This window comes from Drosophila yakuba, chromosome 2L (genome assembly GCF_016746365.2).
Source record: "Drosophila yakuba strain Tai18E2 chromosome 2L, Prin_Dyak_Tai18E2_2.1, whole genome shotgun sequence".
NCBI classification, from domain to species: domain Eukaryota; kingdom Metazoa; phylum Arthropoda; class Insecta; order Diptera; family Drosophilidae; genus Drosophila; species Drosophila yakuba.
The window spans coordinates 11,635,674-11,647,809 of NC_052527.2; the positions used below are offsets into that span (position 1 = coordinate 11,635,674).

The 12,136-nt window shown below is 40.8% G+C and overlaps 1 long non-coding RNA gene across 1 annotated transcript; it reads left to right on the forward strand.

Moving 5' to 3' along the window:
• The first annotated feature begins 3,821 nt into the window (after positions 1-3,821).
• LOC120320804 lies at positions 3,822-5,916 on the forward strand. The gene is made up of 2 exons (XR_005560374.2): positions 3,822-5,670; positions 5,729-5,916. It is a non-coding gene; the product is annotated as an uncharacterized LOC120320804 (long non-coding RNA).
• The last annotated feature ends 6,220 nt before the right edge of the window (positions 5,917-12,136 follow it).

Below are 12,136 nucleotides of genomic sequence, written 5' to 3' on the forward strand. Positions count from 1 at the left end.
TTAGACAATATCAAAAGCTTCTTTTGGCAAAGCCACCCTTGACCGAGACCCACGTATTTGGGCGACTTCCGATTTTGGATCAATGGATCGATGGATCGATGGCTGGAACACCTGCGCATGTCACGTAGCCCTCCTCCTCCTCTTGGCCAACTTGCACGGCTACCTTAAAGCAGCAGCAACAACAAATGATAACCGTTCACGCCGCATAAATTGACGATTGAACCGGAGAGTTGACTTGGAGCTGGCAGCTCACAGCTCGCAGCTCGCGAGCGTCCCAATCAAATATTCAAATTGGGATACGCTTATTTCTCGATTTTTTTCTTTTTTTTGGTGGGGCTTCGGCGTTCATAACTTCATCTTTAAAATGAATCGATGAAATATGTACCAAAGCGAAGCGAAGCGATGCGGCGAGGCGAGTCGAACGGCAAACGGCAAACGACGACAGTTAGTGACTGTCCCGGCTCATATATTTGCTGGCCAACTTGTTACTGTCAAAATAGCCGGGGAGTGAGTTGGGCCAAGAAGCGGATCGCTATGGGCCGCCTAATACCCCATAAATAAATGCCTGCCAACGAAATTGTAGCGCACAAAAACAAATGCCCCCTAAGTCCATGGTCGATCGCTCATGCCCACTAAAACATCCAAAAAAATCTGACCACGGGGTGCTCTATGTGAGGGAAACCCATTGTCACCCAGTGGTTCAGATCGGATCGGATTGGATTGGATCGGATAGGAACGGAACGGATCGTACTGGGGGAATGCTGGAGCAGAAGTGCCATCGTGATAACTTCATAACTTAGCGCATTTGAATAATTTGGTATGCGCATTTCAATATTGTTTTGTCGCAATGGAAATGGAAATGGAATGGGTCGGTCGGAAAATATTGACAGACACAAATGTTAATGGATGGATATGCATTCGAAATTTGATTCATCTGATTGAATTGGGAGTTTTCAAAGAGGTTCTCTTGCTGTAAATACACGTAAGACTTAAAGGATAATGCTGGCTTTTAATATTCAAAAATATTTTAGCTTGACTTGATTTTTGTTGCCCAGCACGATGCCTTAATTTTAAAAATTTAGTAAACATTTTATTCGAACTTTAGTTGTAATAAAGCGACCACAAATGTATCAACATTAATTACAAGCAACCACCAACAATAAAGTCCATAATTGCCGAGCGAAACAAAAATCGCATACAATAAAAATAATAATATTTCATAATAGTGATTTCAGCTAAAACAAAAAATGGTAACGGTTCGCAAACCTCACATTAACAAACATAAATCATCGAAATATGTGAATAAATTTCTGAAATTGGAAAATTAATAATTTACGCCTTAGAATGAGTCACAATTAACGAACGAATTGCTAGCGATAAATGGGAAATAAAAAACACGAAAAACAATACACGTTTTGTAAACAACAACTTTTTGCAAACACAAACAAAACATGTTTGACAAATTAGCAACATTAACTAAAAATTCAAAAGCTTTCAGCATTCAAGAAAATATTTAGCAGGGACTTAAATTAATACATTATTAGTTGTAGAACCGTTTTAAATTGCCTCGAGTCTCATTTCTTTTTGTCTCTAGGCCTTTTGATTATCCGCGGAGCTAATCTTTTCAATTTATCAAAATCAATCACCATTGACTTACTGACTAGTAGCGCTTTTTTTATAGGCGAACAGTTAGTTATTAGCGAACGATATCTAAATATACATATTCATTTAGATATATATATATATTTTGAAACCCGATATATTTATCTTTGAAAGCGTTTTATTCGGTTAGCTGACTGGTTAGATGTACCTTCATGTTGAACTGCGACTGTATATGAAAGTAGAGCTACAGTTATATCGTTCTCTCGCAATCGTATTCATTAAATGTTAATTTCTACATTTACGTTTAATTATATAGTATGCTGGGGTAGCGCCTGCTCAGGCCTCAGAGCCAAAAAGTCATAGCCAAGTCGGCAAAGACGGGGCCGCCATTAACGCAAATGACTCTGCAAAATGGCGGCCATATTAGGCAAGAAGCCCAGGCCAAAGCCCAAGAGCCAGTATCCAGTACCAGTAACACTACCTTCGCCTCAACGTCCACCAGCCAGCAGTAGGTTGGTCTAACCCAACCAGAAAATACGAAAATACGGACCCAGTCTGGTTTGACAAGCGCACGTTGATTGGGGCAGCGAGATTGGCAAACGGCAACAACTGTTGCCACGTTACCACGATGATGGTGATGGTGATGATGATGATGTTGATGGTTATGGCGATGATTAAGGTGACTTTGATGATGGGAGGGAGTGCGCAGTTGCCGCAGTTGCCGCCGCTGACAGTGATGACTGTCAAGAGCAATTAAAGTCAAACTCAAGTCCGGGCAACTTAGATTTTTCGCCGCCGCAAACGCAGCTGCGCATGGTCAGTGGACCATCCATCCATCTATCCATCCATCGGACTAGCCCCGGACGTGAGCTGTCGTCCAGCCGAATGCAAGCGCAGTACACTCAGAAAAGTCACAAACCACATTTTTATTTTAGAGCTAAGAGCAACACCTAAAAGTTTCTAGTTGACCTAAGCTTAAAATGCTGTCTAAGCATAATGGAAAGTATGATAAGAAATAACATTCTAATATAATATATATTTTGTATGCTATTTTTCACTTTCAACATATACCATACATATTGTTATCAGATATAGATTTGTATCTACATATAAAGAGACGATTTAAAATCCAAGTGCAATTCCAACGGCAGCCGCAGATCCAAAACCTACAATTAACAAAGGTAGCAGCTACATCAACAGCTACAGCAGCCTAAACTTTAATTTCTTGAGTTTTTCCACTTGAAAAACTATGTAATTTAGCACTTGAACAAGAAGCAGACGATGTGTTAAAAAGGAGGGCGGCAGCGAAGGTGGAAAAAAAATTTTAAAAGTAAAAAAAAAGGTAACTGGAGAAGTGCGTCATTGTCGTCATTATGATGATCGTCATCATCATCGTTATCGTCGTCGGCGTGGACAACTCAATCAGCGTATAAATTTCTGCGTCTGCATTTTGTGTGTGACATGAAGTGTGCCCAATAATGAGCAATTAACGCCTTACAGCCCACTTTTTTCATCATCCTACCTCATCATCCAGCTCGGCATCAGCATCATCAGCTGGCGGTACGGGTCGGCGGTACTGGTACTCCATGGCTTTTTGATTGCCAAACGGTAGTTTTTTCCTCTCACACTTCAAATGCTCCATAGCATAGCCATACCATAGCCATCCAAATGAATTGATGTGTGATGTGGAATATCTAGCTCCATCTCGTTTCGACTGCGGTGGAGAGGGATGGGGAGGGGGGCTCTCCAACGCCCAGTTGATGGAGGCGCGGCGGGTAGAAAGCAATTTTGTAGCGCCTTTTATCTGGCACCGCCAAGTCTTCAACACCTCTCGAGTGCGCCGCAAAGGAAACGCGAGGGGGCAAAAACAACAAGCCAAAACGAGAGAGAAAAAAACCAAAAAACCAAAAAACCAGCTGTAATAAGAAGTTGGTTAAAAACAGTAATAATAATAAAGAAAATCACCAAATCATCATCAACATCATCATCAGCAGCAGCATCCACGATCGCCGGCATCAAACGATGAATCGATTTACACATCGTTGTCGGAATCTTGGAATGCCTGCATCAGCCAACCAGTAAGTAAAACGATCAGGGAGTGCGAGGGCGGCTTTAAAAGTTCGGATCCTGAACACGAAAAGCGTTTATTGAAACGGGAGGCAAATCTTTGAACATTTTACTAAACTATCTAACTGAATGTCTGTTTGTATTAAATTCTCTTCTGATTTAGAATTACCTTTTCTTTACCCCACTATAAGCGAGAAAACAAGTTTGTTGCCTAAGTTATTCGTTTTCAGGCTACGGATAACTGCTCTCCGACACTTGATTTGCTGTGGGAGGAAAAGCGCCGACAAGCAAACGAGGCAGCTGAAATGGCGTAAACCAGGTGAGATGTAATTAATGCTGAACAACTTCATCTTGATGAGCTGTTAATTAAAGTCGTCCGTTGGCCACTGCGAAGACAACCTAAGCCGCTTAGAGTGAACAAGCCAGCGTGACTATTATTTCGCCAAATAAAAAGTGCTGCAAAATGGAAACGTCGCAGAATTTGTCATTATTCGCTAAATACAGCTCACAGCGAAGTGGAATGGAAGGAATACGGGGAAAGTGTGTTCAAAGTCACTGCTGTTCTGGGCTCGATCTCTAATTGGCCGCCGATATCTTTTTTTCGAGAGCCACTTCTGGGCTTTGGCCATCGGACATTTACCATTGTTGGCGGAGGCCACCGGGCCACCGGCTTAGCAACGCTCCAGTGACACAGATATTACCGTGATTGGCACGAAATTCATTTTGGACTATGACCGATTCGAGAAACCGCACGACCCATTGCAAAAGTCTGGCCCGAAGAGAAACTATGTGGCATCTGTCTTGGCCCAGAAAAACCACAGTGCCAAGTACCCAGTGGCACTGGCTGCATGTAATTGCGACTAAATCTAGGCATTTAAATCACATTTCCAGTCAGCAGCCGGTGTCGATCCTCTGATCCTTTTCAACCAACAAGTGCTGCCACACAGCTGCCGGTATTGCCAACCGCAAATTACGAAGCAAATGAATTGGCGAGCAAAAAACGTGAATGCAAAGAGCTGCTGGAGAAAAAAAGGGTTTTGCGGCGGAACCTCTATAATTTACCCTATGCACCCTAAACCGCAACAGATTGCAAATTGCGGGCTAAAGTCGGCTCAAGACCTAGGACCACTCACTCAATATGTCGTGTGCGTGGGCGACGAGAGTTAAACGCTGCCAAAGATACTAGATCAACAGAAAGGGTTTTCGAACTTGAAAGAGGAATTTATTTAAATCAATTTATATTCTTATTTTTCATATTCCTAGACAAAGTCTAGAAATTAAATTCAACAAATTAAATTTCACCCTTTTTTGTTCATTGCTAAAAACTCCATGTCTTTCAAGTACTGATCAACTTTCATTGCCTCTCCCCAATTGGCGTTTCCCCGCAACCATATATTAAGTATTCACAGTTCAGTCCTAATGAAGTGACAACAACCATAACTAAGTGGGCGTTGAGGATTTTTATTTGATTTTATTGTTTCTGGCGAACGTGCCAAAAGCTAACAGTTAATCTGGGGCCACAGTTTCCTCCCCTCGAAGGCACGGGCATGGCAAATTAAATCAAATGAAAAGTCAAACCCATAAACACATGCTACGCGGCAGTGAAGCACCCACATTTAGCCTGCTCTTCGATTTCCACCCTCTTGGAAAACAGTTGCGAGGGTTGCCAAGCGAAACCCACCCATCGAATGGGCCAGAAACAATTGCGATACATTTTGGCTAAATTTATGCACCCCTTTTCACCTTACACTTGTCATTTTTTACGGCCCACCGATGCGAGGGGTGCCGCCAAGTGGTAAAAAACGGGGCTGAGCTCACTGCGGTAATTTGAGCGGATCAAGCCGACTGCTGATACTCCCAGGCTAATGCCACTAAATGACCTCAAAGCCGCTCATCGATATATCACTTTATTTAGTGTCGGATTCAATTTGGCGGGATTTACTTATTTCGAACAGTTGTGGGTGGCTTTGAACGGATTTCCCAGCGATTTGTGCCAACAGAGTAACGATCATAACTTCTGCTTAAAAAATATCTTATAATTATAACATATATTTCCCAGCTGACTAACAATTACTTTCATTAAGGCAGCATCAGATGATCTCCGAAAAGTAAAAATTGCCCCAACGAGAAACCAACAAAATGAGTGAGACATTTATTTTAATGTCCAAATTACAAAGCCAGCAAGAAATGCGGTACATTTTTCCAAATACCAAGTGTAACAATCCGAAACTCGAAATTTTCCTTTTACGTTTTTCCTCTTTTTTGTCGGGTCGTTGTGGGCGCAAAATGCAAAGGGACAGAAAATACTGATAAATGAGCAGGGTAAATGTGAAAATAATGACTCCAGCCCCGAGTCCACCTATATAGCAATGATTTTAGCTGAAGCTGAGATATATACTTCTACCAGGCCGCCAATCTGATTGATGAACGGACATTAGGGCAGTAGTTAGAGGTGGGTAGCTATGTACAAAGGTAGGTGCCTGAAAGTGTTAAAAAATGGTGAGTGATGATGCGCTCTAATTGCATGCATCGATGCAATCACCCAAAGTGTTCCATCTCGGGCCTCGCAATTAAATGGAGTCTTCGTGTTTGACTTACCCAGCATCCATAGCTCAAGTTTCCGTAGATGAGTGCTGGAGATAGCTCCACATAGACGTCGAAATGTCTGACTTCGATGGAGAACCCAGATCCAAGATTCCAGATTCCAGATCTCTCACATTTGTGCGCCGCTAATTTCGGATTTTATTAAACGGTCATCGCAGCGCATATAAAAATCGGTATTCCTACTCATCTTTTCTCACTCATACCATTTTTGAATATCATCGTAAATAATTAAACATACTGGGCACGTCGTTATGGGTATGCGCCATAGGAAAAGCAAAAAAAAAACTCACATAAATATATGAAGTACTCATATTTAATTTCAATTTCATGTCACAGACTTCTGGCCGTTCCTCTCCAGATGCTGCAGATAATTATTATGCCGACTGCATTAGAGTTCTGCGCTGAAATTCTGCGCTCCATTCCAAAAGCCATTGCCAATTGCAATTAAGTCAAGTGACGAGCGAAATGCGAAATCCGGCTAGAAATCAAACATCCTTCACGGTTTTCAGGGGAAGCACAGCATTAGGAATTTGTGGACCCAAGAAACTAGTTTTTTCTCAACTATTTCTATATATGTTTTTACTTCACTTATTATTGAATATAAAAAACATTTATTTTTTCTTAGATGCTTATTTTTTTGATCAACAAAACAATTTAAAATGGCGCCCTTCCTGTTTTTTTACAAGAAGCAAATCAACTTAATTTTATTCAATTTGCGCTGGGCTTGGCGCAACAAGTCTCTTAGCGGAAAGGAAAAGTCTTCAAATTAAGTGGATGCACTGGGAAATGTGCAACAAAGTCAAGGGAAAACTCAGTTCTGCCTTCCGTGTGGAAATCGAGGCAAGGCAGTTGAAAAGCTGGCGGGAAAAACAAAATTGACAACGCGCCGCAAAATTCAATTACTTATTCATGTATGCAGAAGAAGGAAGCGCCAAATACGCAGCCAGCACAACAACAGTGCCAGCAACAACCACAAGTGGAGCCAGCCCCCTGACCCAGACCACGCCCACCACCCCCCATCTTCCCACAAAAACGCCCCTTCTCGTTCTGACTGGGCGAACCTGAAAGTCGTACAGTGGAATCTATTGTTGTACTATGAAATATTCTATTTATTTCAGAAATAAACAGTTGCTAAAGTCGTTGCATTAGTTCAATAAATAATTATTTACGGAAATAACCTTGGAGATAGTAGCCTTACCATATGATATACCATATAAACAAGTGATACACTTATAGATGCGTTATTCCCTATAAATATTCTGTGTACCTTTTTTATTACATTTTAACGTTTGCTATTACTGAATTGTATTGGGCTGCAAAAAATGTATCTTTTGCTAGTCCAACTGTTGTAAAATTCTTCCAAATATATTACTGCGCTCTCTATTATAATTTTCCTAGCACTAGCCCGTAAATTATATACAAACTTGGATGTTCACCACTGTGCAGCGCATTTTCGGTGGGTGAACTCCCCCAGGAACGCCCTTTCTTGGCACTAGACAGCATTTGATTGTTTGCCGGAGGTCTGAGTATGTGCCTGGTAGGTCTTGTGGGCATGGGTGCTGCTGTCAGTTATGCAAAATAGCTGACTTGCCAAGGAAGCAGGGTCGCTCGACTCCTTCGCCCCAAGCCCCACAAGCCCCAAACCAGCGGGCTTATCTCGGCTGGCTTATTGATAAAGGCGGCGGAAGGGCTTAGACAGTCCAAAAGGCGGCCGACGGAAGAAGCAGGCCGCAACAAAAGTATGCCGGGGAAAAAACGAAAGTCTTCTGATTTCTTTGGATACTCGACATTTCTATTAGAAATGCCGCCAATGGGGAACCCAAATAGATATGGATCCGATCGGAGGTGGAGAAGGAGAAGGAGTTTTGCGCGTGTTTATGTATCAATCAGAGGAGCGGATCCATTGGCATGATGCGGCACAAACCGAAGTAGCTGGAAATGGATCTGGGATCTTGGATCTTGGATCTGTGGAGATGGAGTTGGAAATGGAGATGGAGATGGAGATGGAGATGCACTGACTCAGCTGCGAGTTCTCTGCGATCATGAGAAAGACGAGATTAGCGCAACGAATTATGAAATTGAAATTACTCTAAAAAGTGTTTGGCGATCGAATGCGATACGAGTTCGAATCCGAAGACCAAGACTCAGCATATTTCAGCAATACAACCGAGTCATTGTGGATCAAATGCGCTATGCCGACGCCAGATATTTGTGTTTACATGTATATACACCTATATCTTGGGGGCCCATCCTCTCGAGATGCGCTAATCTCGTAGTAAGAGGAGTCTCCCGCCATCTTGGCCAATCCAATTCAATCGTATCCAATCCAATCCAATCCCATCCACTCCGATCTAATTAATCAACATTCAGCGGGCAAAGAGTGTCAAATAGTTCGGGGGTCGCCTTTTGTAATTGCTACCATTTGAAATGGAAATCGATGTCGATGTCGATGTGGAATATCGCAAGTGCCTCGCCCAGTCGACTGTCTACTGTCGATTGTGGATTGTGTGTCAACTGCGACACGGACGGTGACTGTCACCTCGCGTTCGCGTTGAGGTGACTGCAATCGATCATGGGTCCATGGAACCATGTTCATGGGGCCCTGGCCTCCACTCCAAACGGGTGTCTTTGTGGCCCCGGTCTCTGATTAGCCGCCGCATTTACCCGGCATTCCACGCTTGACATTTTTCCGGGCTCAAAACAGCTCCATTGTCGGCCAATTAAACGGTTACCAAAACTGATTGTATCCAAGCGATACGCATTCAGATCAAGCCAAAAACTCACCGTCTGCAGTGTAAATTTGCTGGAATTACATGAGATATTAACTGATTTCATATTTCAGTACGTTAATTTGGGGAAATTATGATTTAAGTGAGCGTAGTTATTATAAACGAAGGCATGCGAGTTTATTTCGGGAATTATAGGTCACGTAAATGTATCTGAAATTAGAAATGAATAAAATATTTCTTCTAAGGGATATATTTTAGACTCATTTGGTATTCCGTCCTCTTTTCCAATTAACCACTAAATGAATCTTTTATCGCCGGATCCCCACCAAAAGAAATCGTAAGTTGAGCCGCACAAACATTTTCGTTGGCACCTTCCTTGACCATTTTGGTTGGCGTCACCTGTCCATCGCACGTTCGAAGCTGTCGCTGGTGCGTTAAAAATGATTAATTAAGGCATTTGAAAATCATTTGTCATTCTTAATTTATTAATTAATTAGAATTGCCCAACACGTACATTGACACCTAAGGCGGACCCGAAACTCCAAGTCCGAGTCCCTCATCGGGGATGTCCGACTGGTAATGCGATATGGAACCGGTTCGCGACTGCCCACAGATACTACAGATATTGTCTCGAACTAAGCAATATAATGCACTGCAAAGATATTACAAAGGTCAACTTTATTTTACCCTCAACTTAAAATTTTAAATATTAATATTAAGCAACCGAAATAAATCGAATGAATTAGATTTGAAGTTCTGTTTAAGACATCAGTGCTTTTTAAAGTTGTATTAAATAAAGGTAGACGATAACACAAAATTTATAAATTAAGATGTTAGTCAACTTCTTTTGGCTTTCAATATTTACATAGTACGTATTCCCTTTTTATAAATAAATATCTTATCTTTTATACAATTATTCAATACCCACAACGCAGTTTGAAATTAACGTACTTTTGCCACAATCGTCGGTATTTTAGAGTTACCATCTCGATTTCTACACATGTCAGTAGTTGCCATAGAGATTACTACATACAAGGAGAGCTGCCATATCGATTTCTACACATTTCGAATGCTACCATGCACATTTCTACACAAGGGTATCGTTAACACCGTAGAAATCAGGACTGCAACTTATGACTTCATTAACATAAAGACAGCAGCCTCCGAAATCCTTAAAAACCAGGATGGCAATTTCAAAATACTAAAAAAGTACAAGCAATGTACAATGCACCGCAGCAAATACAAATTGGTTTCCATATCCACTAATTTCTACAATGGTTCGCCACTTGGCTGGAAAGCTTTAATGGTTCGGGTCTTTGATAACTATTAGCTAAAAAAATAGCATAACGATCATTTAATACTCTAACTGTGCCGCTGTTTAGTGAGCAGAGAAGAAGACATTTCTAACCCCATTAATATGCAGGATTATATAGTAGTCGAAATAGCCAGGTTCGGTCAACTAATTCTTCAGTTATCTGCCTTAAGCCTGTTTTAGGAAATAACTTTAAGTGATAAATGCAAATTTGTCTTGACCACAAATCATTCTTAAAATATTTACCTATTTTATTACTTCGAGCAGCACAAGCACTTGGTACGGCACTTCGTCAAGGGACATTCAATCACGTTCTAGCCTTTAGCGCTGATGAGCAAATAAAACTATAATCGCGTCATTCATTATGCGCAGTCACAGAAGTGCCATTGTAATGTGCCTTGATTCGCTTCGATTTACGATCTCAACGCACAATGGATCACCGATAGCCATAAGGAAGTTCCGATCTGACAGCAGCTGCCCCCCGATTTATGTTTTTATAGTTAAATGATAAATGTAGACGCCCATCTCGAAGAAAATCAACGTTTAGGTGTCACTTTGAAGGCCCTTTGGTGGCACCACCGATCGAGAATAACTCGAGAATAACTCGTAGTCAACTTTTAATGTCGTTCCCTTCTGCGGTTCTTGGATCCGCATTTCCTGAGCTACCCAGCATTATTAAGACATTAACGATAAGGTTTTCAAGTTTCGGCTTAGCTTGCACAGCATGTACTCGAACTATTATTATTTAATGGTATTTCTTTGAGCAATTCAAATGTTTACGACTTTACGAGTTGATTCAATCGCCTTAGAGAACTGTCAAATCATTCAAATAAATGGGCCCCCTGCTTCCCACACCCCCAACTCGGCGGTCGAAGGTGTTTGTATAGTCGTGAGGCACTAAACAAAGAAATCTAATATAAACAAATATAGAAAATCAATAAAAATATTTTGTATTGATGTTTATGCGATTTATGCGAGCGGCGCTAAGAATATCTAAGATTTGCAGATGAACAAAGAAAGCCAAACAATGGTTAATAATTTAATGATTAATGAATAATTATTAGATATTATTCAAAATAGTTTTAGTGACTTAAAACCCTGAAAATGTCAATTAGAAAAATAAAATAATTTATGTTTAACACATAATTTTTGACAGAATATAACAATACCTCAGTTTAAAAAACGGGGAATTACCTTTACTTTATAAGCACTATTAAAACAATTTGAAAAAAAGAACACAAAATTTATATAATTTTCTGCTGTTGCCAAATTTGGAGAAAACAAGAAAATTAGACATCTTATGGAAAGTTGACAAATAGATGCCAATAAAATAAATCAACAGAATTTGGGCAGCTTTGGGAATTTCTAAAATCAGTTAGCAACAGAAATCTTTTAAGTTGGTCAAACTTATTTGTGGAAGAAAACATATTTCTAAAATGTTTTCCAGTTAAAAAATAATCACTTTTTTAGGTGATTAGTTTAGGTGATCAGTTATACAAATATTTAACTTTTGACGGGCAATACATTTTATTTAACAAACGTTGTGATATTTTAATGGCACTGCACTTAGGAGTAGGTGTCAGTCATGAGTATAAGTTCTCGCTCAAACTTTCTCCCAACCAAAATGCAAAACCCAGAGCATCGTTACAGCCTTTAAGTCAGTCGTGTTCAATGCATCGAAAGGTGTCAGCTGCAGTGATCTGGAACTCGACTTGTGGCAGCTGGGGCGTATGATTGATGTGATGATGACACCACTGCCAAGTTGGTGGTAAATCACAGTTTAGAGGCAAAGGCGAAACCGTTACGAATCGCTAATGGCAAT